At 37.6% G+C, this 26,934-nt stretch overlaps 1 protein-coding gene across 3 annotated transcripts in view; it reads left to right on the top strand.

The window, feature by feature from the left end:
* Fhl1 (four and a half LIM domains 1) overlaps positions 1 to 26,934 on the top strand; it is a 58,924-nt gene that overhangs the window by 8,915 nt on the left and 23,075 nt on the right. For 2 of the 3 annotated variants that reach the window (XM_013018180.1, XM_013018179.1), the window contains exon 2: positions 12,350 to 12,419. The exons of the other annotated variant lie outside the window; for it this stretch is intronic. The gene's annotated coding sequence lies outside the window, so the exon portion shown is untranslated. The remainder of the gene's footprint in view (positions 1 to 12,349; positions 12,420 to 26,934) is intronic. 3 annotated transcript variants of the gene reach the window in all.

The following is a 26,934-nucleotide window of genomic DNA, read 5'->3' as shown; positions in this document are numbered from 1 at the left end:
CCTTATTCCCATTTGTCAGTGTTGCATAGAACCCTTGCTAGGTCTGTTTTTCACCTTTGGATAAACAGAGAAGCTGATCTCTAGGGTAGGGGGTGAAGTGAGAAGAGTTGGTGTCAACTCTACAGAAATATCACTGACAGAATTGGTTAAAGCAAATTATATGTGGAGTTGACACAGGCTCAGCATACATGAAAACCTGTGAATACAAAATTATTTTTTCTTTATGGTCAGGGCCCCAGCAAATGCCAAAGGTCTGAGAAAAAATGATATGGGTAGTCATTGCCAAGGGCTTACAAAAGAGGGATTGCTGGGTCATAGGGGAGCTCTATGTGGAGTCTTTTGAGAAACCTCCATACTGCTTTCCAAAGTGGTTGTACAAGTTTACACTCCCACCAACAATGAAGTAAGGTTCCCTTCTGTCCACATCCCCTCCAGCATCTGTTGTTATTAGAGTTCTTGATTATAACCATTCTAACTGGGATGAGGTGGTATCTCAATGTTGTTTTGATTTGCATTTCTTTTATGGCTAGAGAAGTTGAGCATTGGCCATTCTTATTTCCTCTTCAGATAAGTTTCTCTTTAAGTCTTTAGCCAACTTATTTATTTGGGCAGTTGTTTCTCTGAGGATTTGTTTTGGGGGGGGAATTTTGTTTTTTGAGTTCTAAGTATATTTTAGATATGAGACCCTTGTCTGTTGTATGGCTAGTGAAGATCTCCCAATATGTAGGCTTTCTGTTGATCTTGCTAGCTATGTCCTTTGCCATGCAAAAGCTCTGCAGTTTCATGCAATCCCATTTGTCCAACCTTTCTTTGATTTGTTGCTAATCACAAGATTTTTCTAAGCAACTATCCACAAGGCCTTAAATTTACCTTTTCATAATAGAAAAAAATTAGGATGTCCTTGTGCTTCAGTACTTAAGAATATAGCACCTAAAAGCTTAAAGAGTCCCTAAATTTAAGCAACTTGGCAAAGATTCTCTACCTCCAGGTTCCAGGATCAAGGCAAGTTTTCATACCCTTGACCGACTTCTTTACTTTTTAAAGGAAAGAACTAAGAATAATTTTCCAGTGGAGTAAGCACATCTAATCACACTAAGAAACCAAGCTTCCAAGCTAATATGTAGCAGTCAAAGTTTGAATCAAATGTATAGATAAGTAGTCAGCCTTTGTTTAGAGCTACTTTTTAAATCTCTACTTCATTGAGCATTGTTCATGAAACGAGTGCCAGAGTCAAGACTCTCTCTCTGCCTATGTAATCTATCTACCTACCTAATCTATCTATATTGTTAACCCTAATAAATTTCCCCATTTCCTTTTATTGGGGAGTGGGGAGTTGGTTGTGGGGCTTGAACTCAGGTCTAGGGCACTGTCCCTCAGTGATTTTTTGCTTAAGGCTAGTGTTCTACCTCTTGGAGCCATAGCTCTACTTCCAGTTTCCTGGTGGTTAATTGGAGATGAGAGTTTCCTAGTCTTTAGAACTAGGATTATAGGCATGAACCACCAGGTCCAGGGTCCATTTCCTTTTTCGTCCATTATTCCTGATTCTCCTGTCCCCAGGTATCCACTGATCTGCTTTTGTAGGAGAGCCACTTTCCAAACTAATTTTGAAAGATTGTGGATCCTTCTCTATACAAAGACCAAATATATGTCCAAGATAACAGTTTTCTTCTCTACATTTAACAAACAGTAATATTACAGAGGAATTTTAAGTGTCAGTTTTATAGAATCTTCTGATTGCCTGCAAGTAAATTGCTTATCAACTAGTCTCACTTACATACTTGGGTCATAGGAAAATTACAAGCAAGAGAGAAAGAATTCTGTTTTTTTGTTTGTTTTTTTAATCCAGTCGTGGGGCCTGAACTCTGGGCCTGGGTGCTGTCCCTCAGCTCTTCAGCTCAAGGCTAGCACTCTACCACTTGAGCCACAGCGCCACTTCTGCCTTTTTTTTTCTTTTTGCTTATGTGGTGCTGAGGAATCGAACCCAGGGCCTCAGGCATGCAAGGCAAGCGCTCTACCACTGAGCCACCTTCCCAGCCCGAGAGAAAGAATTCTGATAAATGGAATTTCAGTATATGTTCTTCTCAAGAAGTTCCATTAAGATGTCATGTCAGCCGGGCACCTGTGGCTCACGCCTGTAATCCTAGCTACTCAGGAGGCTAAGATCTGAGGATTGTGGTTCAAAGCCAGTCTGTGAGATTCTTATCTCCAAATAAACCACCAGAAAACTGGAAGTGGTGCTGTGGCTCAAGTGATAGAGTTCTTACCTTTAGCTGAAGAGCTGAGGGACAGCGCCCAGGACCAGAGTTCAAGCCCCCCGACCAATGAAAAAAAAAGATGTTCATATCTTTAAGAATAGGAAAAAATAATTTACATTTTGCTTCATACTTACTTGTAAGGTAAAAGAAATGAAAAGATGTGAACAAAGGTTTTACATTTATATATACAGTCATCTCATAGAAGACAAATCTGTTTTATTTTTTGCAGTACTTTTTATTTTTAGTGCTAGAACTGGAGTACTTGGCTTTTTTCATTTACAGCTAGTGTTCTCCAACCTTGAACCACACTTTCAAGATGCCTTTGCACAGTGATCTCAGATCCTAGTCTCCTGAGTAGCAAGGATTATAGGTGTGAACCACCAGCACTACTTTTTTTTGGTAAATTTTATTTCATATTTTTGCCAGTCCTGGGGCTCTAACTTAGGGCCTGGGCAAGTTTCTTTTGCTCAAGGCTAGCACTCTACCACTTGAGCCATAGCACACTTCTGGCTTTTTCTGTTTATGTGGTATGGAAGAATCTAACCCAGGGCTTCATGCATGCTAGGCATGCTAGGCTCTACCACTAAGCCACCTTCCCAGCCCTATTTCAGTTTTTGAAATAAGAGTCTCAATATGTTACCCTTACTTTTTTGGATTTGAACTCAGGACCTTGCACTCTCTCTCCTTTGCCATTTTTGTTTAAGGCTGGTACTTTGTCACTTGAGCTACTTCTGGCTTTTAGCTGATTAATTCATGGACTGTTCTACCTTAGCTGGCTTGGAACAGTGATCCTCAGATGTCAACCTCGTTAGTAGATAGGACTATAGGCTTGAGCCACCACCAATGCCTAGCCTGCTACTGGGGTTTGGAACTCAGGTTCTTGTACTTGGTAGACAGGCACTTTATCAGTTGAGGCACACCACCAGCCTTTTTTTGTTATTTTTTGGATAGAGTGTTTTGCGTAGACTACCCTGGACTTCAACTCTCCCAGTCACTTTTCCTACATAGTTAGAATGGCAGGCAGATAATAGTACATCCATCTGTTGATTGACGTAGTTTTCTTGCTTCCTTTTTTTGCCTGGGCTGGTCTCAAACCATGATCCTCCTGATTTCTACCTGTGTGGCTGGATTTACAGGGGTAAGCCACTGTACTTGACCTAAGATAAATGTATTTTTTGAGAAACATGTCAGGCAGTTTCACCATCATACAGAAGTGTACTTACACAAACTTATATGGTATAGGCTATTACATATCTATATTATATGGTATAGCCTCTTGCTTCTAGGCTATAAACAGCATGCTTTCTCTATCTTCTTTCCTTGATTTTCTTCTGTGTCTTTCTTGTCTCCTCATGCAAGTTCTCTCTTAACTGCTCTGCTTTCTCATGAGAAAGCAATTTTTAGGAACATCTCCAGTCTAAGTAGGTAGCAAATCCAAGTAATTCCAACATGAAAGACAACAACTTTTAGGGTTGACTTTCTTTTATTTTGTGATCCAGTAAAACTTTCAGACTTCTTTCAAGTATTTGAACATACAGAGTTTTGAGAGACTGGTTTTCAGGAATTGTGTTGCATATATTTCATTGGCTATGTTACTATGGACTTTGAAACCATGAATCATTGAAGACAATAGGTGATTTCTATTATGGCACTCATATGAAACTTCCTTTGACAAAGTTCAAGGAAGTAAATAGTCTTGATATGCTATCATTTCTCAGAATGTGTTATAAAGATATTAATGAATCTTTTCAAGATTTTTCAAAACATTTAAGATGCATAACATAAAGAATGAACCTTAATGACAATTATAGACTTAGTTCATAAAAATATATATTTGCCCATTAATTGTAGCAGGTGTTCTACAATCAAACAACATGCTGATAACAGGAGTGTTGAAGAGGCATATGGAAACTGAGCATTTTGCATACCTAAAGAATCTCACCAAAACAAAAATAAGAACAGCCCAGAAACATTATATATTTGGGTCTCAAAAATGCAGAGACCATATGAGGCGCTCTTTCTCTCTCTCTCTCTCTCTCTCTCTTCTTTCTTTCTTTCTTTCTTTGTCGGTTATGTGGCTTGAACTCTGGGCTTGGGCGCTGTCCCTGAGCTCTTCAGCTTAAGGCGAGCACTCTACTACTTGAACCACAGTACCACTTCCATGAGGTACTTTTTATTATCTAGCAGGTAACAGTATTTGTTTTTCAGGTGAGGAAAATAAGATAAATGCTTCTCTTTGAGTAACATAGTATGTGGCATATCAGTGTCTGAAAGGGAAAGTATGAGATTCCACAAGAGCTGTTCGGGACTGCCCAACCCTGTACCTAGTTGCACAGCAGTCATTGCATGGTCACTATGAGCAATGCCTTGGGTCTTTCCTTATCTTTTATCAACTGGGGTACCATGCTCCTATTGTGACAAGGAAAGTCTGTACAGATATAATTTTATCTGTGTGCATTTTCTATTCAAAGTTGGTTGAATCTGCATATATTTATAGAGAATAGGCTGTATTTGGAAGGAGTGGAAAGGCAGTGGCCTTCAGGAAAGGTATGTAACAGCATCCTCTTGCCAATTTGCTATTCTTCCTTTCCCTCCCTCCCTCCCTCCCTCCCTTTTTCTCTCTCTCTGTCTCTTTCTTTGCCATTTTGAGCTCCTCTTAAGTCTTTCCTTCCCTCCTTTCCTCTTCACCCCTAGGGTTTTTTGATTTTGCATTTTCTCTTAATAAAGTGAGGAGGACCTCAGCATGAAATAAACTAGCCAGTGTATTTGGACTGTCCTAGCAATCTACTTTTATCATTTTTGAGCATTCACAATTTTATCATTCTAATGGCTTGTTAGGAAGAAAACAATATTTTGTTACTTTCTAAAGGTCTTCTGCCATACCATTTGAAAGTTTTATTGTGTCAACATACAAACTTAGTTATCATTCCTGCCACTTTTAAAACTCCCATAAGTTTTCTTCATGTTTATCATTATCCCTACAGCAGATAATGGCAACGCACAAGTCTACAGCTAATTGGAGCAGAGCTGCCCATTTGCCACAGTGTAAGGAAACAGTTCGTGGAGTGCAAACCCAGCTTCTGACAAATATGAGACTGCATACTGGTTACAATGAAATCAGAGGGTGTTTGTTTAGTTCTTACTCTTAACATGGAAGCTACTTTGATGGGTTTGCTAAGTGCTATGGGGAGTATTAAAAATGAAGGAATGTTCTAAGTGCAGAAGCTGTTAGAGATGCATTGAGGATGTGGTAGAAAGAGTATTGAACTGAGCAGAGCAGAGAGGGGGGACCTTTGAATCCTAGTTGGAGTTGAATCCTAGTTGGAGTTCTGCCAGTATCATTTGATGCTCTGGGCAAATCACTTGCCTCTCACGGCTTCAGTTTATAAAAAGAGAATTGGACTAGATCATCTCTTAAGACATTGTGTGATTGGCTTATAAACAAATGTGGAAGAGATTTAAGACGATGGCACATTTGCTTTTGCCAAGTGAGTTGTACACATTGAACTTCCCTAAAATATTTAGATTTTGAAACACTTCAGATTTTGGATTAGGATTTTTCAAATTCTAGTCTACACAAACATTACAAAATCGGAAAAAAATGAAACACTGAAACAGTTCTGATTTTAAGTTCTGTACATGTAATTACTGTTATCTGGTACATCCATTTATATTGTGTAATTATACTAATTATGACTGTAGATAACGATTTCTCAAAGTGGGGTCCTTGGACAGATGCGAGAGCATCACCTAGGAGCTTAATAGAAGTGCAAACTTGTAATCTCTACCCTAGCCCCTAGAAATTCTGGGTATAGAGCCCAGTCAACTGTACTTTTAACAAGCCCCCTCCCACCCCTCAGGAAATTTTGATCACACTAACGTGTGACAACTCTGAGCTATAGGCATTTAGGGTAGTGGTTCTCAGTCTTGGCTGCATATTAGATTAATCTGGAGAAACTTTTAGGGTTGTATAACAAAATGCCTAACACTGGGTAAATAAAGAACAGGAATTTATAGAGACTTGAAAATCCAGAGTGAAGGCACTAACAGGTTCAGTTGTCTGGTGAGGTTGCTCTACACTTCCAAGAAGGTGCCTTGTTATTGCATCTTCTGGAGCAGAGGAATGCTATATCCTCTGGTGAAAGGAGCTGTTTTATAACCCAACTTATGAGACCTTTGTCCATGACTTAATCACCTCCTCAAGGTCTTATCTCTTAATATCGTTGCCTTGGTGATTAAGTTTCAAAGATAATTTTCCAGGATACAGGAACATTTAAGCTATTGGACCTATTGAATATTAGGGTAAAGTGGGAGCTGTTAGAGAGAGAGAACAGAGGTAGAAAAGCTTAGGAGCGGCGGTCCTAGACTACTATGTAGGAGGTTGGCGAGGCCATCAGTAGTGTCCAGCCTTCAAATCATGGTTTCATGGATGCTGGTAGAAGTCACCTGTGGGAAGCATGGTCAGCACAAATAGGACACTTGGAAGATGTGTTCAGCATATGGTGAATGTAAAAAGGCCAGAAGGCTGCATGCAGGTGAAACTTCTTTTCTAAGGGCCTTAATCTCAGTGGAGAAGGAGCTTTTATGACCTAATCACCTCATAAGAGACATTTCTTTTAATACTAATCACATTGTCCATTAAGCTTCAAAACCTAAATTTCGGTGGGTGACACTTTCAGATTGTCAAGTGCAGAATTGCTACTGACCACTCTAGCTCCCCAGTTGCAGCCAATTCACAGCACTGTGAATTAAAATATCTATCATTCTGTAGCAGCAATGATCCTCAGATGCGGGGAGTCAGCTAAACCCAGAGCTGAGCTGGCAGCTATATGAAAGAAGCATGTCCAAAGATAAGATTTCTGATGAAGTGGTCTTTGTGTGAAGTGATAATTGACCAAACTAGGACTGTAGAAATGAAATTACAGGGCATAAAAAGAACATAATGGAAAAAATGGGGCACAGAATTTGGTGAAGGTCATGGAGTCATGGGTCTTAGGATGACTTTGGTGCATGAGTTGCTCTCAGGCTTTTAGGAGAGAGGAGTTCTATACACACACACACACACTCACACACACACATATGTATATCAGAATTGCTACATATGGTTCTGTGCAATTGCTTGTCCCTCATTCCTTTGATTTAATTCGGGGGCCTACAGGAAGATATATAAAAATAGGGAATTATACTCACCTAAAAAGTTAACCATGATCATTAAGTCAGAGGGAAAAAATGTTGTTTTTCTCAAAGAATGCTTGGAGTGGTGGGAAAGTTTTAAACTTGGCAGTGAATAATTCAAGGCTCTTGGTTAATTAAGTGAATTTTTATTTTATCATTTGTTTTATTTGGGAGCTGCTGTAATACTCATCGAAAGGGCATCAATCTCTCTATTTTTAAAACAAAACTATCATTGAACATTAGGGCAAAGGACAAGAATTTCAAAGTTTTGCCTTTTGACACTTGCAAATATTTGTCACTCCATTTTTCTTGTTGGATATCTTGTTGTGATTTTGATTTTTTTCCAGTGCCTGATAAGTTTAGTTTCCTACATTACATTTTTGATAGCTTTGAACACTTGTAAATATGTCAAAAATAAGCAAATAAATTTTTATTTCTTCTCTATGACCAAAAGTTTTTTTAAGTTTACATCAAGAAATGGCCAATGAAAATAGCTGTTTGGTATTTATTTGGAGAATGGTAGGGAGATACCGCTCACCTTTCTACCTTTTATTACTTTGTAGATCATGCCACATTCAGGAGAAAAGACAGTTGTTTACTAGTTTGGAAACCTGTATGAGCAGATTTATGTTTTATAAGCTTACAGCTATTCCAATGCAAAGTGAAAACCGGCACATAACATTAGCTTTCGTAAATCTGTGTGCTTTTTAGTTTTCTGAAGGAACTGCAAAAATCCTCAGAGAAATCTGGACTGATCACAACTTTCAATGTGCAGTACATCTAGTAGTTATCTTTTAAAAAATACCGCCTTTTCAAAGCTGAAAAGGATGAATAATATTGTTAGACTATAAAGTAAATGTAGAAACGTGTGGAATAAATCATCTTCTGGAGGAGGGAGTACATCAGCAGATATACTGTGTATCATCTTATTAAAAGGATGCAAAATTGGACTTTTGTATGTTTGTATAATCATTAATATCCTTCTTGTTTTCCTTCATTTATTGAAGATTTAATTGTGTTGCAAGTCTTGAATATGTTGAAATTATTAAAAATGAGATATCTTTCTGAGCCTCTTATTTTTAATATATTATTTGCCCAGATGCAAGCCAGTTATCAGTTCTGCTAAAGGGAAGAAACCCGTGGTTTTTGCTGCTGTATTTAGATTTTTTTGTGATACCATTGAGAATGTGTTTTTAATGGTAGTATTTCTCACTCATAGTAACAGAAGTAGGGTAAATGAGAAATCTGAGCTACCTGTTACCATCACAAATTACCCAATTAAGATGTTTAGGGTTTACTCCTTTGATTTCTTAGGTGGAAGAGAATATTCTGAAGGACATGATTAAGGAACTGTTGCTATGACAACCACATTCAAAGCATCTAGACGACACTGTGCATCTGTGGAGATCATCCATTTTGATTGATTCAGCTGGTCTTAGGTTCTTTGACAGTATTGTCTCTGGATTTTATTTGCCACCCAATCTGTTGGTGGTTTGGGGATCATTTAAGCTTGGGTATAAGTAGTGAAAGGCTCATCTGTGTCCAGGAGCAGAATGCTTTCATTAAACCTACGGAAAGTGATTATATTAAATATTAGTCAAACAAAACCATTTGCTTAATCTGGAACAACATAAGTGGCGTGTCTTTATTTCACTTATTAATTTGTTCAGGGTGCGATAAGATTAACATGGCTTATTTTGAAGTATATCTGACTCTCAAGATTTTGAGTCTTTAGCTTTCGATTGCTTAATTTTATTCAGTGTGTTTGGCTACTGTTCTGCTTTTATTCTTTGTCTTGTGTAATTTTGTTAACTCAATTTGTATTATGCCTTGTCAGAGCCACAGTTACATACTGTAGATTTTAAAAATGCACACACACACAACTTGCCTTCTGTGAGTGTTTCTTCTCACACCCCCAACTAACATTCAGGGCAACACACTAGTACTGGGAATAGAGTGAAATGGAAACATACTTTTAGTACAAATCACACTGTACTTCTTTTTTAAATCCTTTCTGGATTTGTTCTCGTTGGAGAAGTCATGAACTATAGAACAGAAGATTGCGCTGGCAAGGGCCTGAGTTGAACCCCAAGTAACAGCTTTGCCTCCTCGATCATTGGTTCTTGCCCTCTTCTGCCCTCTGCAGGGTATCAGGGAACATGAGATACAAGTACTTCTCTAAAAGGGATAGCCAGGGTTAGTAGATAACTACAAAAAAAAAAAAAAAGAACTAGACTAGTTATTAAAAAGTAACTTCCCTGCCTTGAAAGGAGGAGGCTGCAATGCTTGATAAGAAATGTACTCATTTTCGTGCCCATGTAATTGTAACCCTTCTGTACAATATGTTCACAAAAAATAAAAATTAAAATTAATAAAAAAAGTATAGAAGGCATTGGCAGGGCTGAGTTCTTGCTGTTAGGAAGAAAGATAGTCTAGATCTTCAGTTAAAGAAGTTTCCTTCAGTAGAACTGAGCATGAAGGATGTGTACCTCTAGGGAAAATCAATTCTATGAGGGTAAGATGAAATAGGATATTAAGGCTAGGGTTTGAGAGTTTCAGCTTTGAAGTTCAAATTGGGATAGAATGTAAAGAGGAGCACATTTAAGTGTCAAGTGCTTGTGGCAACATATTACATTGTCATCCAAAGTTGATAGCATTTTGATAATGATAGCCTGCTATAAGTAATAGTTTTCATACCTAACATTCAGCAAGTACCTGTGTGTGTAAGGCATAGCCTCATGTCTTGTGTGTACTTTTTGCTTCTGTAAAGTAGTTACCATTATGAGACTCGGGGAGAGCAGCTAAATAGAAGGTGAAGCCAGTGTTTGACCTGCAATCTTACCCTGGCACCCTGGCTGTGAACAGCTGTGCCATGCTGCATTCCCTCTGTAGCTGTGTGAAAGGGTGTGGCATCTTCTAGCAACAGGGAGTTCTGTATGAATGAGTGAGGGTGGTGAGAGGTGAAGCTAAGCAAAGTTTTTTTTAAGCCATACCAAATACTAGAAAGTAGAAACGGGAGAGATACTTGTCTTTTTTTTTTTTTTAAATCATGGGGGCCTGAACTCTGGGCCTGGGCTCTGTCTCTCAGCTCTTCAGCTCAAGACTAGTGCTCTACCACTTAAGCCACAATGCCACTTCGGTTTCCTGGAGATAAGAGCCTCACAGACTTTCCTGCCAGGGCTGGCTTTCAACTGTGATCCTCAGATCTCAGCCTCCTGAGAAGCTAGGATTACAGGCCTGAGCCACCGGCATCTGGCTGGTATTTGTCTTTGCAACCAAGAAACTTAAATCCCTGTACTCAAACAAGATACAACATGACAGATAGCATTTATATGATAGAATAGGAAAATCTTGTTTCTACTTAAGTGTTGGTGGGAGGGGGACTAGAAGGCATTCCCTTGAATTCATTTGCTGGGCACTCTGGTGGCCACACCTATAATCTTAGCTATTCAGGAGGCTGAGATCTGAGGATTGCAATTTGAAGCCAGAGCAGGCAGGAAAGTCTATGAGACACTTATTTCCAAACCAGAAAATAGTAAGTGGAGCTGTAGCTCAAAGTGCTAGTCTTATGCAAAAAAAGCTCAGAGACAGTGCTCAGGCCCTGAGTTCAAGCCCCACAAGTAACAAAAAAATTTCTAGCTCTTTACCACTAATAGTACAAAGTTGCCTTCCTCCTGGCTTTGACCTGGCCAAGAAGAACCCTATTTTTTTAGTCAACAGATTTATCCACCTGGACTTCAAAACTGTTGTTCTCAACGATGACAGTTGTCATTAAGATCACTTAAAAAGATGAATCCATTATTAGCCTATTAAAACTAACTGGGCTACCTCTTTCTTGGCTAGTACATCAAAATTTAAAAAAACCTATAGCACTGACAGTTTGAGGATCAGCCTGGAAATAATAAGTAGAGAGATGAGGGTTTAAGGTTGGTTAGAATCGTTGATTTATGGTTTCCCTATTTCTCTTAGCCCTTCTAGAGAGGCCTCTGTGTACCAGGCTGAGCTTAGTGTAAAAACGGGAGCTAGGCACCAGGGGTGTATGCCAGAGTATCTGTAATCTCACCACTCAGGCTGAGGCAGGAGGATTGAAATACCATGCCAGTTGGGCTATAGTGAGACCACCAATTTGAAAAAAAGCCAAACTCCTAAGCACCCCCAAATAAAAATAAACAAGCAAAACAACTCAGACAGGGTTCTCAGGGAGCTAGCTTTTTCTCAGTTTTTGTTTGCAAGGTGGTGTAAGGCGGAAGGTAATAATGTATGGCATGTAGGGAGGGCAACTCATTGCTGGGACTGTATTCGTGTCTGAGATGGGAACCGCATAATGCGCACTTGTTTCCTCGTGCTACAGAATCATCAACACTGGGATGTCTGCCTGCTAGCCTGCATTGTAATCCTGTTGTTGATTGGAGATAACTTCAGTGGTCACAGTGTACCTCATCTCCATGGCAACACCTCTAAATATTCCTCTGGTGACTTGTGTTCTACATTCTGGCTGGGACCAAGCCCTCCTGTGGCAAGATATTCTAAAGATGTTAAAAGAGGAGAGAAAAGGGGAACTCAACTAATAAATCTATTCTAAATGACTGAGTCATTTGTTTTGATTACTCGGGTGATTGCCAAATGTTAATTTAAAACCGAAATAGGCCATGAGCTCACTCCCCTAACAATGCTGAGTGTTTGAGCTAATACAGCTTGATAATGAGGGAGCCAGATCCGCTGCCAGTGCTAATGTTATATGATAAACAGACATTTGGAAAAATATGCAAAACATCTTGGCAGTTCTTGTTTAACTCTTAGGGTTGTAAATACAAAGTAGAATGTGTTACCATGAGCCATTTCAAAGGAAGTTGTGTTTTTCAAAGCATTTCTGACTTTTCTTCTAAAAAGGTAACATTGCTCATTTTTCCCTAACTTAGGCAAAGGGAAGCTGTTCTCAACTGTGCCCAGACTTTGCCGAATCCATTCTGTTCACACATCCAGTGTGAGGTACGTTTTCCTAATTGCTACAAATTCTTAAGCAGATCTCCAACCTTCCAATTTGTGGTGTTAGGGGTGGCATTGTATAAAGAGCTTTATTCGTCCAGGAGGTTTAAGAGGGATTATTTTAATTGGCCTGACCAATATTACTGCTTACCCTAAATATTAGCTCTCTGGGGAGTGCCTTTCCAAGGGAAAACCTCCTTTGCTTTGAATTCAGGGACAAAAAGTGAATGTGCCAGACACAACAGAACTGCTAGAAGGTTTGCTTGAAAAGAGAGACTTGCTCATGTGGCAGAATGAACAGTAGAGAGCAGGAAAGCTACATGGAACAGTTGCTTGGATAGGAGGGAGAGGACTCCTGCTGGTGACTAGAAAAGGTTATGTTGCCTTGATGGACCATCAGGAAACTCCCTGATAGAAGAAGTCAAGGTGCAGGGCTGCCACTGCAAACTCTTGTGATAGCAAAGCCCAAGAGTGCTGCTTGGCCATGTTAACATGTGCTAGCCAGAAAATTGGTTTTCTAATTTGCCCTCAAGTTCAGATGTAGCACTGCTGCATGGGTATATACAACCAGATTGCCCAGACTTGCTTTTAATATAACATCCTCTGATGTCCATTTTAGTTAGCTTAAGTGGGTGATTTGTACTCTAGGTGATTTGTACTCCAAGTTTGCTCATTTCTCTCCTTGAGAGAAGGGACATACACTTTTTCTTTTGTGTTGTGCCAGTCCTGAGGCTTGAACCCAGGGCTTAGGCTCTGTCATTTAGCTTTTTACTCACAGGTCTACTTCTGGCTTTTTGCTGGTTAGTTGGACATGAGTGTCACACACTGTCCTGCCTGGGCTGGCTTCAGCCCCTCGTCAATCCTCAGATTTCAGCCTCCTGAGTATTATTTTCATTTTTGAAAATTAAAAAAATGGTTCATCCTGTCACATTGTGAGAACGATTGTTCCTTAGTCTCCACATGTTTACAAGAGGGGATGTGACTTTAGTCAACCCAGTGCCTGTCAGGATTTCTACTTTCATCCATGAGAAGGTTGCTGTGTTTGCATTGGTCTGTACTTCTATCTTGTCCCACCCCACACAGATATTCAGTGAACCTACTCCCCTTTCAATTGCCATAGATATTCACTAGGTACACTAGGTCTACAGCTACGGAACTCATCACAGATTTTACAATGCAGGTTAAGTATCCTTTATTTGAAACCATGGGACCAGTCATTTTTTGGATGAAATACTTGCATATGCATATGCATAATGAGACACAAACCTATGTCTAAACAGAAAGCTTACATATGCTTCATATGCACTTTATTCACATAGTTTTCACAATATGTTAGTGTGCCTCTGTTTTGATTTTGACCTGTCCCACAGGGTTAGGTGTGGAATTTCCCAATTTTGGTGGACATGTCAGCACCCACTTTCATAATTTGGATCATTTGAGCTTTTTGGATTTTTGGATTAGGGATGGTCAACTTCTATATAACTCAAATGCCTGAATATATTAAACCTTAAGGAATAAACATTTTACTCATAAAAATAAAAATTGTACTAATAAAAATAGGGAAAAAATTTAGAAAGGTTTAATCTGAATTTTCTCAACTTTATTATGGTGGTCATTAGATGTGCTACCCAGGACATGGGGCTCTAAACCATGATAAAAGCTTCACCTGCTGAGGTAAACTCATCTTCAGTTTGATTTTTGCCTTAGCTCTCAATCATAGATAACCTCTACCTAGCTCAGTTGTCTTCAAACTTACACCAAAAAAGTCATAGAAGCCTGATGCTGGTGGCTCACACCTCTAATCCTAGCTAATTAGGAGGCTGAGATCTGAGGATTATAGTTTAAACTCAGCCTGGGCAGAAAGGTCAGTAACACTCTTATCTCCAATTAACTAGCAAGATGCTAGACTGGATAATACAGCACTAGCTGTGAGCAACAAAGCCCAGCAAGAGGATGAAGCCCTGAACTTAACTGTGGTATTGGCACATGCACATACAAATAATAGAGACACTTATATTGTAAAAAGTCTTAGATCCAACTCCCCACAAGCAAAAAAAAAAAAATAATACCTTTTCTTCAAGCACGTGACTCTTGACACCCTACAGTGCTGAGGGATCCTAAAGTGCTCACCTCAAGAGTGAAGATTTTATCTCTGTGCTCTTCTAATATTTAAATTTTTGCATAGAAACAGATGGAATACTTTAAAGATGTTTTAACATCCTCCAGTGCACTTAGTAGGAATTCCACAGCACTCTGTAACTTTGATGTGCCTTATCAGTGTAAAAATCATAACAAACATTTTAACATTGTTTTAGAGCAAAGAGATTCTCAAGTGAGTCAATTAAGTTGAATGTGTTAAAATCTGTTTTACTGTGACAAAAGCACAGGTTTATACAGTTGTATCTTTTGCCCACCTCTCACCCTCCCTCTCTCTGTCCCTTCTCCCTTTTGTCCTTCCTTCCTTCCCTTTCTCCTGCTTTCTCCTCTCCCCCTCCATCACCTCCCCTCTATCTCTCCCCCAATCTCTCTTCTCTCCTCCCTTTTCTCTGTTTACCCTTCTCTCCTTTCTTTCACTCCTCTCTCGCTCCCCTCTTCCCTCCCTTCTCTCCTCTCTTACTCCTTCCAGATTGCCATGACAGGAATGTAGTGGGGTGCAAAACAAAAAGAACAGTACATTGTGGAAGAAGACATTGAACATGGCTTTTACTCTTTTAAAAATAATGCTGCCTCCAGTGGAGTAAACAATTTAAGTCTCTATTTCTAGTTTGTTCCTTGAGCCTATCTATGATTTATGCCACCTCCAATAATCATGGAAAAACAAAGTCTGTGGTAATGGTTGACCATGCAGCCGTGCCTGACACCAACACCCTCAAATGAACACAAATATAAACCATTTCACACTATTTTTAAACGTTTGTTTGTAATTGAATAGTTGAGGAAAATGGACTTTGCAGTTCCCACAGGAAGATGTGTTTTCTGAAGTGATAGTGTGTTCTATTTTAAGTTTAATATAGCATTATATCTTAGATAAACTTTATAATAGAAACTAGATATTATCCCATTTGGCTGCCCTTTTTTAGTTGTGGAATTATTTGGAATACTAACTTGAACACAACATATTGTACTGTAGTATTTGTACTGTACTCATGATAATATTGTTAATTAGTTAAACACATTTCACATCTAGGAAATGTTTGTATTGCTGACATATGGTAATTTTCCTTATTGATTTGATAGCTTTTAGTATGCAGAAATTAAATTATTTTACAAGACAGTCATCGTGATTTGATGACTATCATTTATATTGATGTGACCCGTCCTTGGAGCACTAGTAGTACATATATGTACATGGGCACAGATGAATTAGGCTCAAATACTTTTGAAATCACCAGTCTAGAGCTAAAGTCTCAAACTAGTAGGCTGAATATGGCACACAGAGGCATTCTTTTAAATTCCAAGTCAATTGACAGTATTGAAAAATGGAGAGATTTCACAGTTTAAAAAAATGTAACTTATTTTGAAATACCAGACAATTTGGCAACATTAAGCCTGCATTCCTGTTTGGCTAGCCTAATCTAGAGCCACAAATTGCTGCTGTTCCTTTAGATAGAGAACAAACTCTGAGGTGTGCTTCAGTCTCAAGTACTGTCTGCAGTTCATTTGACACTAAGGATTAAGGGTCTGTTGCCATTATTGGAATGTTATACACACCCAGGCGTGTGACTTTCCAACTCTAGGTCTAGATTAAATTGAGGTTGAAAACTTACGCTCATTTTTACCAGAGAAGATGAGCTTGCTAGAGCTGGAGATGTGCTTAAATGGTGGTCCTGAGTTCAAGTCTCAGTACAGGGAGTGGCGAAGGTTAACACCTTAAGGGAACCATACCTACTGATGGTACTTGATTAAGAGGAGGCTACAACATGGGTATCAGTGTTTAATCTTACTCTAGAAGATTTCAAGGGTTTCCTGCAGCATTTCTCAAACTGTAATGTGCAGATTTTGTTGCAAATGTCTAGAAGAAGGCCTGAGATTCAGAAGTTAAAACCAGCACCAGGTTATATTGCTGCTAATCTGAGGCCCTATCTCTCTAATAATGAGAAAATTGTATCCTAAAGCAGCTACATCTCTAGTAATAAGATTATGTCCTAAAGCAGTTCAAAGAAAAAAAGTCATATGAAAACATCATTTTTAATTTGGTCTGAACAAAATGAGAAAAATATAAGGGAAATTTGGGACAGATCTTGTTAGATAAACCTGGATTCACTTTTAGTTACAGCAAGGATGGTGGACAAAATCAAATATTTTTTTAATATAACACGTGTGGAGGGTAATTTTATATTTAAATTCATGTCCTATAATGTATGCTTCTAGTAGAAAAGCTAGATATATTAAATTACAAGAATCATAAGGTATAAATTAGTTTTTATTTTATTTTAGAATAGTATATAGAGCTTTTAGAAAGCTTAAAATAAAAACCACAGAAAGCAATAATTACCAGATTGCTAGGTGTAGCTATAAAATGATAGAAAAAAACAAAGAGCATTAAAAATCATTAGATTCGATATATACAGTCCTGTGAAAAATTATATTAACATGACAAGGAAGACTTGTAGGAAAAATTTGCTTCCTGTATAAAAAGATAGCTAATTTCTCTATTATGTGCAGAACTCAGTTAAAGTGTGAGAAAAGAATTACATAGACCTACAAGAAGGCAAATGTTCTGTAACTGTTGCCTTAATTAATTCTCCAGTGGGCAGTTAGGTAGAAGACTTTTACATTATATTACAAAGTAAATAAATCTATGCAAAAATTATCCTTACTGGTGCATAATGGTAAGCATAATTAAGCATCTTCAAGTTAGGCGCCAGTGACTCATGCTTGTAATCCTAGCTACTCAGGAGGCTGAGATCTGATGATCTCTATTTGAAGCCAGGCAGGGCAAGAAAACCTGTGAGACTCTAATTAATCTCTAATTAATCACAGAAAAAAGTCAGAAGTGGTGATGTGGCTCAAGTGGTAGAGTGCTAGCCTTGAGTAAAAAGGAATTCAACGACAGTGACCAGGCTCAGAGCTTGAGCCCCAGGACCAGCAAAAGTAAAGAATCTTCAAAGTACATTTTTAAACTGCTCTGTCTGTAAAACAAAACTGTGTGCTAATATGACTACCTTGAAACAGATCTATACTTACTTAGCTAGCTGATGAATAAGTTGGTACAAAGCCTTTTGTAACATTGCTTGGCACTATATGGCAAAAGTCACAGATTAGTACCCTTGAATTCAGTAATCCTTTACTGAGAAGTAGGAGACCAAGGTAGTGTTCTAACAAAGAAACTGTTTCAAGAAAAGATGAAAGTGTTCCATATTACAAATTTCATGTTATTTTTGAAGAACAAAATTAGAATGCATTTAAATGTACATTAGAAAATTTGCTCATTTTTTCTACAAATATTTTTGGCTAAATAAATTGTGATAAACTCTGCAGTGGAATTCCATGAATCAGTTAAAAAGCCTAATTTTGATGCTTATATAGCAATATAATAGCATTTGTGTAACATATGCTTACTAAAGTACAGGAGACAAAATTGTATATATGTTACTACTATAAACATGTAAAGCAGTTTGTACATATAGATAAGTACTGGAAGGCACATGGAAAAATAAAAAGTATTATTATATTTGAGACTTTTAATCATGTTGTATGTTTTCCCATAAGTTTGTGCTCACTTAAAGATAGAGAATATTCTGCATTTACGTAATTAACTTCATATCACAAGGATATCCCTATTGATGACACACCCAGTAGGTAAATCCATGAAACATGAGAACTCCTGCTTAGGCCAAAACATGGATATAATAGTACAGTACCTTTCTTGTTTCTTTTGTTCAGTTGTCCCAGTACTCCATCTCACTTTCTTCTTCTGCTTTTGTGGTTGGAAGTGAAACATACTGGTTTCCCACATGACAAAACACAGATAATTGTTTCAGAGCTTTTAATTGATGTGTAGCTGTGTTAGGCAGAGAATGAATCTTCCTATCTATAGGTTCAGTGCATACTCAAGTAGAATCTTGGTTCTTATCTTCTCATTTCCTTTTGGTCAATCCCAGAATTGACTTTAAGGTGATGAGCTTTCTCACAGCAGCCCCCTCCCTTGCAGCTACAATCCTTTTTTTGCAGATGTACTTGTTTCCCTGCTGTAAGTGTACTTTTCTTTAATTAGGTCAGTTACTTCATGTCTGTTTTTCTTTTTTGACATACTTTCCTCTGGCTTTGGCACCACATATTTTCCCCATATGTCATTGCCTCTAGAGGTGCATGTTGCAATCATTTTTCAAGGGTAACAGAGAACACATTGCTAAGGGGGAGGGAGTGTAACTTTTGATTCTTTTGCTTGCCCTTTGCTTGAATGGGAATTCATATTTCATTTGGGCCTAGTTCTGTTTGGTTTTGGTCTTCAGAGTCAAAGTTATGTTTGGACTGAAAGAATCTTAAATAAAAATAATGGTAAGTCAGAGATATGTCTGGCAAAGGTGCAACACATTTGTTAAGGTTATTGGTTTATTTATCTCCCTTGTTTCTATGGCTACCAAATTCTGGGTCTGGGAGTTAATTTTGACCTCTTATACCATCTCCTAACCTTTCCCACTTTTCTGATTTAGAAGGAATTTATTTTTAGTCGAAGAGAGAAATGCCTCACTTACCAAAGGATTCCTAACCAGACTTCTTAAGAAGTAGGTAACCCAAAAGTTTTTGATTCTTACATAGTCTTCTATCAGAGGACAGAAAAGAAGACTAAGAGCACATACTTCTGTGCAGCACCTCTGATATCCTGAAGGAATAATTCTTTTCAGTGAAATGAAAGTTTAGTCGATGTGAATGAACTGTATGTGACAACTTCTTGTAAGAGCAGCTCTGCTAAGGATATTAAATCAGTGGAACATTGGACATAATACTTGCTACTTTAAAAGACCACTGGTTATCCATCACAGGATTTATCAATCTCATGTATCAAATGAGTAAAGAGTTTTTAGGTTTTAAAAACTATTAAAGGATTATAAATATACATGCATATTTCACAGTTTAAATCCACTAAACTGTGCCATGGAAGTCTACAAGAAAGGTTGTATTTGACCAGGATTTCATGGAATTCACATTTGAACACTGAAATTCAAATCTAGTGGTTTTTTTTTGGGGGGGGGGGTCTGGTCGTGGGGCCTGAACTCTGGGCCTGGGCACTGTCCCTCAGCTCTCCAGCTCAAGGCCAGCACTCTACCACTTGAGCCACAGCACCACTTCCAGCTTTTTTCTTTTTGCTTATGTGGTGCTGAGGAATTGAACCCAGGGCCTCATGTGTGCAAGACAAGCGCTCTACCACTGAGCCACCTTCCCAGCCCCTAGTGTTTTTATATATACCCAACTTACATAAAGTAAAGAAGACACAGATATCTGGCCTCTAAATAAGCTAGAGTCAAACCATCTTGGACTTCAGTTGGTTTAAATGAACGTATAGCAGGCACTATTTCATCTCTTCCATATATCCCCTTGAGACTTACAAAGATATTCTAGTTTTAGGAAATTGAATAATTTTCCAAAGTAAAGTCAGAATGCTTGATTAAGCTTCGTGCATACTGTATTAGTTTACTCATGGGTAATTTATCTTATCTGCAAGTCCTTTCACCTTCTCTAGGAAAGTCCTCACATATATACATTTTTCCTAACAGAGACTGTGGCAAGGGAAGCAACCTGTGTCCTTCAGTCCTAACTCTCCAAACATAAAAGTATTAAGAGTCTAAGATAGGTCATTGAGTTCACTTCAGCTCCAGTAGGAGCTTGTGGAGCTGATCAGTTTACTAAGGTTTTGAACCCTATGGAAGCTCAGTTGATGTAGAAATTGTTTTAAGATTATGTGCATCATTATTTCTTCTATTGATAGGACAAAGATTTGAGAAGCCAACAGTTGATCACTTGTGAAAGAGATCGGTACTTTGGAGATGAATATTGGATGACCTTCATTTCTGGGTTTGAAACCTTGAGTCACATGTAACTATGAACTTCAAAAATGTATTAAAGTCATAGATAAATCTTGGAAATTTTTTCATGGTCAGGATGGGGAACATAGCTCAGGTCAAACGCTTAATAGGAGTCACAAGGTTAAGAACTGAAGCCATCAATAATGCTGATAATGAATAGCATTCTTACTATAATAATTGTCATTGTCATCATCATTATCACATCAGTCTTATGTCACATACTGAAAACCCTGTGTGGCGAAATGTGTTGACAACTGATATAAATTATTTATGTCATTATTTCTTACAGTGTTAATATTTTCAGTTTGGTTTAAACAGCACTAATTATTAGATCAATTTAAGTAAACGAGTAGTGTTTTCAACTTTATAGTTCATAGAATTTTAGAATTCATACAAGAGTTTCAAATTGGATTTTTGAAATATATTGAGGTTATGAAAATGATAGACCCACTCAGTTATGTTTTAGAGTAAATGTTAGCATCCCAGAGGACACCTACTAATTGACTTTAAAATAAGTAGAGGTTATTAATGTCACCCTAAAATAAAATTTTGAATAGCACTTATCAGTCATCCATCAAAGTCAGGGTAATATTTCTGTTGGAAGACTGAAGACAAAAGGTCTACATCAGGGCCATTACACTAAAGCCATGGGTGTTAAGGCATCGGACTGTAAAAGCTGAAGTTACATTTGGGTTTCTAGTTACCATGAGCACTTATCCATCTGTTATATTTAGATTTTTCTACTACCTTTAGGAATCTGGAAACAGATGAGTATATGCTTTAAACTCGAAACGGCCATAAAAGGGAAGAGATGATTAAGAAGCTGGAGGCTGGCTGTGGTGTCATCCCTCAGATGGGGCTGTGCGAATGGATTAGGGAACTTGATTGAACCAGACTGCTCAAGCAAGTAAAAAAACACGTGTGCAATTTTGTAGTTCATTATAAGAGTTTTAGGGAATCTCTGATTATGCCTGAAAAACCTTCAAATAGATTTTGCAAATTTCTTCCATTTGGGGCTTTTGTACTCACTTTGCTTCCTTCATTCCAGAATGTACTAGATTCTATGCCTGTGATTTTAAATGCTTTCAGGACACCAGTGCCTGCTTGCATGTAGTTGCGGTTGATTTTTCCCAACTCTTCCTTATTTATATTTTCCTTCCCTCTACCTTTTTATTATGAAAAAATTAAAAAAATTAAAATTGGAATAATTTTTGTTTTTTTTGCAGTGAATGTATACCATCATCTGTATAGTTAACAATATTTTCTCTGTTTGTTATTTTTTAAAATCACACACCTTTCCATCCCTCTATCCATCCACCAATCTATCTTATTTTCGAATGCATTTCAAAGTGAATGTAGTGGATTTCTTCACCAGTGAAACTTCATCACTCAAAGTCTAGCCTTTGAATATGATACTAATGTGCCTCAGTTGGCAGAATATGTTGTGAAAGACATGAAATAAATTCTCCAGTTTTGCTGGGAAAACATTAGTGTTTTTTTAAAAATGAATTCTCACATGGAGTTGGAAAAAATAGACTTAAACATTTTTGCATGTGTGACTCAACATTGTTGTCCTCTACTAAGATAGGTTATAATTGTCAATTTTATTTTCATCATAGGCAGAAACCAAATAAATTCTAATTTTTATAGAGATGAAGGATCATCTTTAAGAGTTATTCACATCAAATGTTGGTTCTTCACACAAAATCAATTGCATTTGGAGTGTAGTAGGAGCAGTTAACTAATGACTAAATGAGTCTGCACTGGCTCCAATCCCAACTTTGGTGTCAGGGTGTTAAGCACAAATTATTAAAATAACTCTAGTTACAAATCAAATAGAGAATGTGGGGATGGACATGAAAGGCTTCACTGGGTGGCTTTTGCCTCTATTTATGTGGAAAGCGCTTTCCCTATGTTCTTGCAAAACTGTGTTGTTGTTCGCTTTAGTATGTGTCCAAACACTTTCCCTTGTCCAGGACGTTGGCTGGGCATATTTCCTTCTGGAAGTCTTCACTAGCACTCTTGAGTTAGCTGGCATGAGATCCCTTAACATTTCCAAGCAGTTTTTCTCACTCGCTATAGGGGCTAATCCTCTACTTTCCACTTAAGTTTCAGCTGCTGTAGCTTGGACAGAAACAGACTTCTGCTATGGTGTCCATTTCTGGATGTTCCAAAAAACTATGTGTAAGGCTGAGAAAGGACAGAGATCTTTGGCGCAAGGATTAGGTGGGATACATAGGTAGAGATACATATGGAGTTATAAAAATCTTACCAAACCCTTTAAACACATGAGCCTTTAAAACCCATAAAGCTCCCTGGCATGGTTGAATAACATGCACTTTGGTCTTGGAAGAGGCTATTAGGTTGTGAAGTTTTTGATTCCCCTACTATTGACTTGCTGCTTGATCTTAGAATGTGACTTATTTCTCTGGTGATTGTTTCATAATAGTCCATAATAAAACAGATTTACTGTATATAGTATAGGAGTTGAGTATAAAACAATAGTTTTTGTTAAGGGTCCAGTTTATGAATTATTTCATTGAAATTTACATTTGAACATTAAGCTTACAAATCAGATTTAATTTTATTCATGAAGTTTTTGGTGTATGAATACTTCATATTTTGCAATATATATATATATATATATATATATCGTACCACCATTAATTAAATGATATTTCCACAAAGCAGTTCTTGAGAAGATTAGTTTTCTCCACAGTAAAACCTATGTTGAAAATATAAAATGCATTATACTGCATACTTATGGCTGGCAGGAAGATGGAACATTTTCTAGATTTATGCTTAGGACAGGTGATAGTACTTGAGTTTCTATTCTTAGTTTGACCTCGCCACCTTTTCTTAAGGTAAGCCACTTAATCTTTTAATGTTTCAGTTTATCCACCCATAACACCTGTAATGTTATTTCATGAAGACAATATGTGGCTTACATTTGACAGCAATTGAGGATTTGATATCGAAGGTGGAGTGGAAGTTCAAATTGCTAGGTAGAGAGTATTTGTATGCTAAATGATAATCCAGACAAATTACTAATAACTACATTTAGAAAGTTACCACTCTGGAGGGAATTGATATTTGATATTGTTGTCCTGTGTGTTCTAAGTTACCATCATAACAGTAGGAAAATAAATCCCATCCTGGCTGTGTTACAAAGGGATTAACTCACTCCTTCAAGTGGTTACTAAAGCTCCAGGCTTTTAAACAACGAAAGGCAAAAGTGTTCTTTATATTCTTTGCTTTTTTCCAGATAAAAGCCTTATACCTAATCTTGGATTAATTTTTCTTTTGTGTAGGGCTTTTTAAGTTAATTTCTTTGTAATGAATAAAGGATAAACCAATGTCAGTTAACACAGCCAAAAATACCCTATACAAATATGTACATGGGCATGCTTTTGATTTTTAGATCAAAGCCAAAGCACAAGATTATGTGAGCTTGCTTATTATACATTTGTTCCCAGCTACTTATGCCTTTGTAAAGAACTGGACATTAACTAAATAAGGAGGATTAAATACTCTAAGAAAACGAAAATAGCCATATTACCATTTTGTAAATTTTTCATCTGCAGAGTCTGGGCTAACATGAAAGAGAATTTCAAAAGATTGTTAGTCTCTTCACAACGATCTGCCTCTAGGTTTTATGGCATATGATAAATGTGTGTGTGCTTGTTGTGAAAGTTGTGTGGGTCATGTGAAAAATTAGGTCCATCAAAAACAATTAGAGGACTGCCTATATACTATTCTATTTTGTTCCTAAACAATTCTATGGGTAAACAGGACAGCTATTAATATCTCCATTTCATAAATGAAAAAAAATTAATTTGGCTAGTAGGTAACTCTGTAGACATAGATTACATCTGGGCTTTTTATTCCAGGTATACTGTTCTTTGCTTGAGTTGCACACAGTAAAGTCAACAAACCATACAGTTATTGTTAATGAGAGATTAAAATTATAATTTTATACTATCTGTTTAATTTTACTGTTAACTTTCAGTTGTTTTTGACCTGGCTATATACTCTTGGTTTGCCATCTTGCAGTGCCACAACACTATAGCTAGAAATCCTTATTTTAGTATCTATTAAAAATAGCCATCATATATATTTTAAAAATTATTTGTATATAGTAAATATGATTTAATATTAATCCTGAAATTCAGAGTTATTTTTTATTTTTTGATCATTTTGAAAGTAGTAGTACAAAGAGGTTTCAATTCAACATGTCAGTTTGTGAGTACAGTACATCATGATCAGTGTTACCCTTCAGAGTTAATTTTTCAAAATGTCCACTATGAGATTGGAATTATACTGCTGGTGACATTTCCTTTCCTTCTTTGTAGAAACAGGCATAGTCTAAGTAAATCAGTGACAGATACTCATAGACCATGGGTCAGTTGGCTTCAGTTAGATATGTGACCTTTCAAAAGCTAAGTGCCTGTTTCAGAAAAGATTGATTTTTGACCCTGTAGACATTAAGCTGTTCTTCTGCTTTCTAAAGGTCCTGCTTGGGAAGAAATTTCAGAGTGAATTGAAAATTGATGTAGATATAATTGAAAAGTCCCTAGTACACTTACATAAGGAATGAGGATATTGTTTTGTTTTCCCAGCATGCAGTTTTAAGGTCAGATCTATGACTCAGAGCTGTGCACTTCCTTGGTGGTATGCATCAATGACAGGCTGCCAGTGTAAGCATCCAGAAGGGCTTGTGCCCAGCTCAGGTTGCTCCATTATAATCCCCAGCTGAGCAGCCACCTTTCCTTTTTTTAAAATAGATGAAGACAACGTGAACATTTGAAAACCAAGCACCAGATGTACTTTATAGCCTTCAGTCAAAAGACTTGATCAACACTATGAGAGTTCCTTAATTTTGAGATGTACATCCTCCACCACCACTAAACCTATCATGGTGTGACATGGTGTGAGCATCCATTTGTGTACATTGCTGATATAAGCTTTCTCCAAAGTTTGTTTGTAATCTCATTGGTGTAAGGCATTGTGATTTGGAGCAAAGAGCAGTAGACATTGAATGAAAAGGTACTTTGTTTTTGGGCAATTTATTATTTAAAGGTGTTCTTAGCATAGTTGGCGTGGAATTTCCAGATGATATCTGAGAACAAAAATAATATGCCATTTCAATAAGCTTTGGTGGTTGCTGCCTGATCCCCTTGAGATTTTTGTCATCCTTTTCCTTTCCATTCGTGTTCTTTATGAATCAAACCTCCCATTTACTGCAAACACGTAGGATAATTAGTGGATTTCTTGTTTTCACTGAAGAAATAATTCCATTCTAAAATATTTTGCATATTGTCACTGATAATGCCAGAAGACTTCATGCCCTTTGGTTGTCTTTACTAGCACCCATGATCAAGTGATCTTTTAATTTTATTATAGGGGAATACTGTTAACACAAATGATGCCCTGATTGATAGAAGTTGAGGTCACAAATGATGCCCTGATTGATAGAAGTTGAGGTAAAAATCACTAAAGAATTTTAGTTGATTCAGAATATGTTGAAAATGATTAAGATATTATGGCTGCAGCTCTTATCCAAGTCCTGCCATACAGGCTTGCAAAGGATCTTCAGAAAGTCTCATAGACCAAATTACCTTTCTTCCCAGCAATCCCAGAATTAATCCCTGCCCCTTCCTGGTACTGATTCTGAGGCTGATCAGATGCCCTTGTTTTCTTCCTTGGGTTCTCCTGTAATGGACACAGTTGAGTCATAGTTTAAAAAGCTCATCTTTGATAAGAAGGGATTAACTTTTGGGGACTCATAGTGACATCTGTGGCCTGACAATATTGTGCCTCCCATTGGCACTAATTTTTCATAGGTTCTAGGTCATTGTGGGTTTCTCTCCAGCAGGACAAACGATATCATAGCATCTGGTCTGTGCAAAGGTTGGCTAAATAACATCTTCTCCTAGTCTTCCTAACTTCAGAGTGCTTGATGCTGAATTCATCTTGATGTGGGCATGGTGTATTGACCATCATGTACCTTTGGTTGAGAATGGGGCAGATAGAGCCCGGGAAGGAAAGCCCATGAGACTTACCTCCAATTAACTACCAAAAAGCTGAAAGTAGCTCAAGCTGTAGAGTACTAACCTTGAGCACAAAAGTTTTGAGACAGTGCCCAGGGCCTGAGTTCAAGCCCCAGGACTAGCACACATATAAAATAGAAAAGAATGGGGTAGATGATGCATATTTCTGACACCTAAGAGATCTTAGGCCTTGCTGTTGTATTTATTCAAGCCACGTCTCATAAGCAACCTTATATTTTTGTACTAATTGTTGAGTTTATCCTGAATGTGGCCTAACAAGATAGATCCATGATTTAGTAGTCATTTACAACTAAATAGCATAATAGAAATGTAATCTCCATTCTGTCTGGAGCTGCATAATGGATATAGATAGCCTCTTTTCTTTCTCTTTCTTTCTTTCTTTCTTTCTTTCCTTCTTTCCTTCCTTCCTTCTTTCTTTCT

This window comes from Dipodomys ordii, unplaced genomic scaffold, assembly GCF_000151885.1.
Source record: "Dipodomys ordii isolate 6190 unplaced genomic scaffold, Dord_2.0 Scaffold38, whole genome shotgun sequence".
NCBI classification, from domain to species: Eukaryota; Metazoa; Chordata; class Mammalia; order Rodentia; family Heteromyidae; genus Dipodomys; species Dipodomys ordii.
The sequence above is the reverse complement of the archived record's forward strand: the minus strand, read 5'-3'. Positions and strand labels throughout refer to the sequence as shown.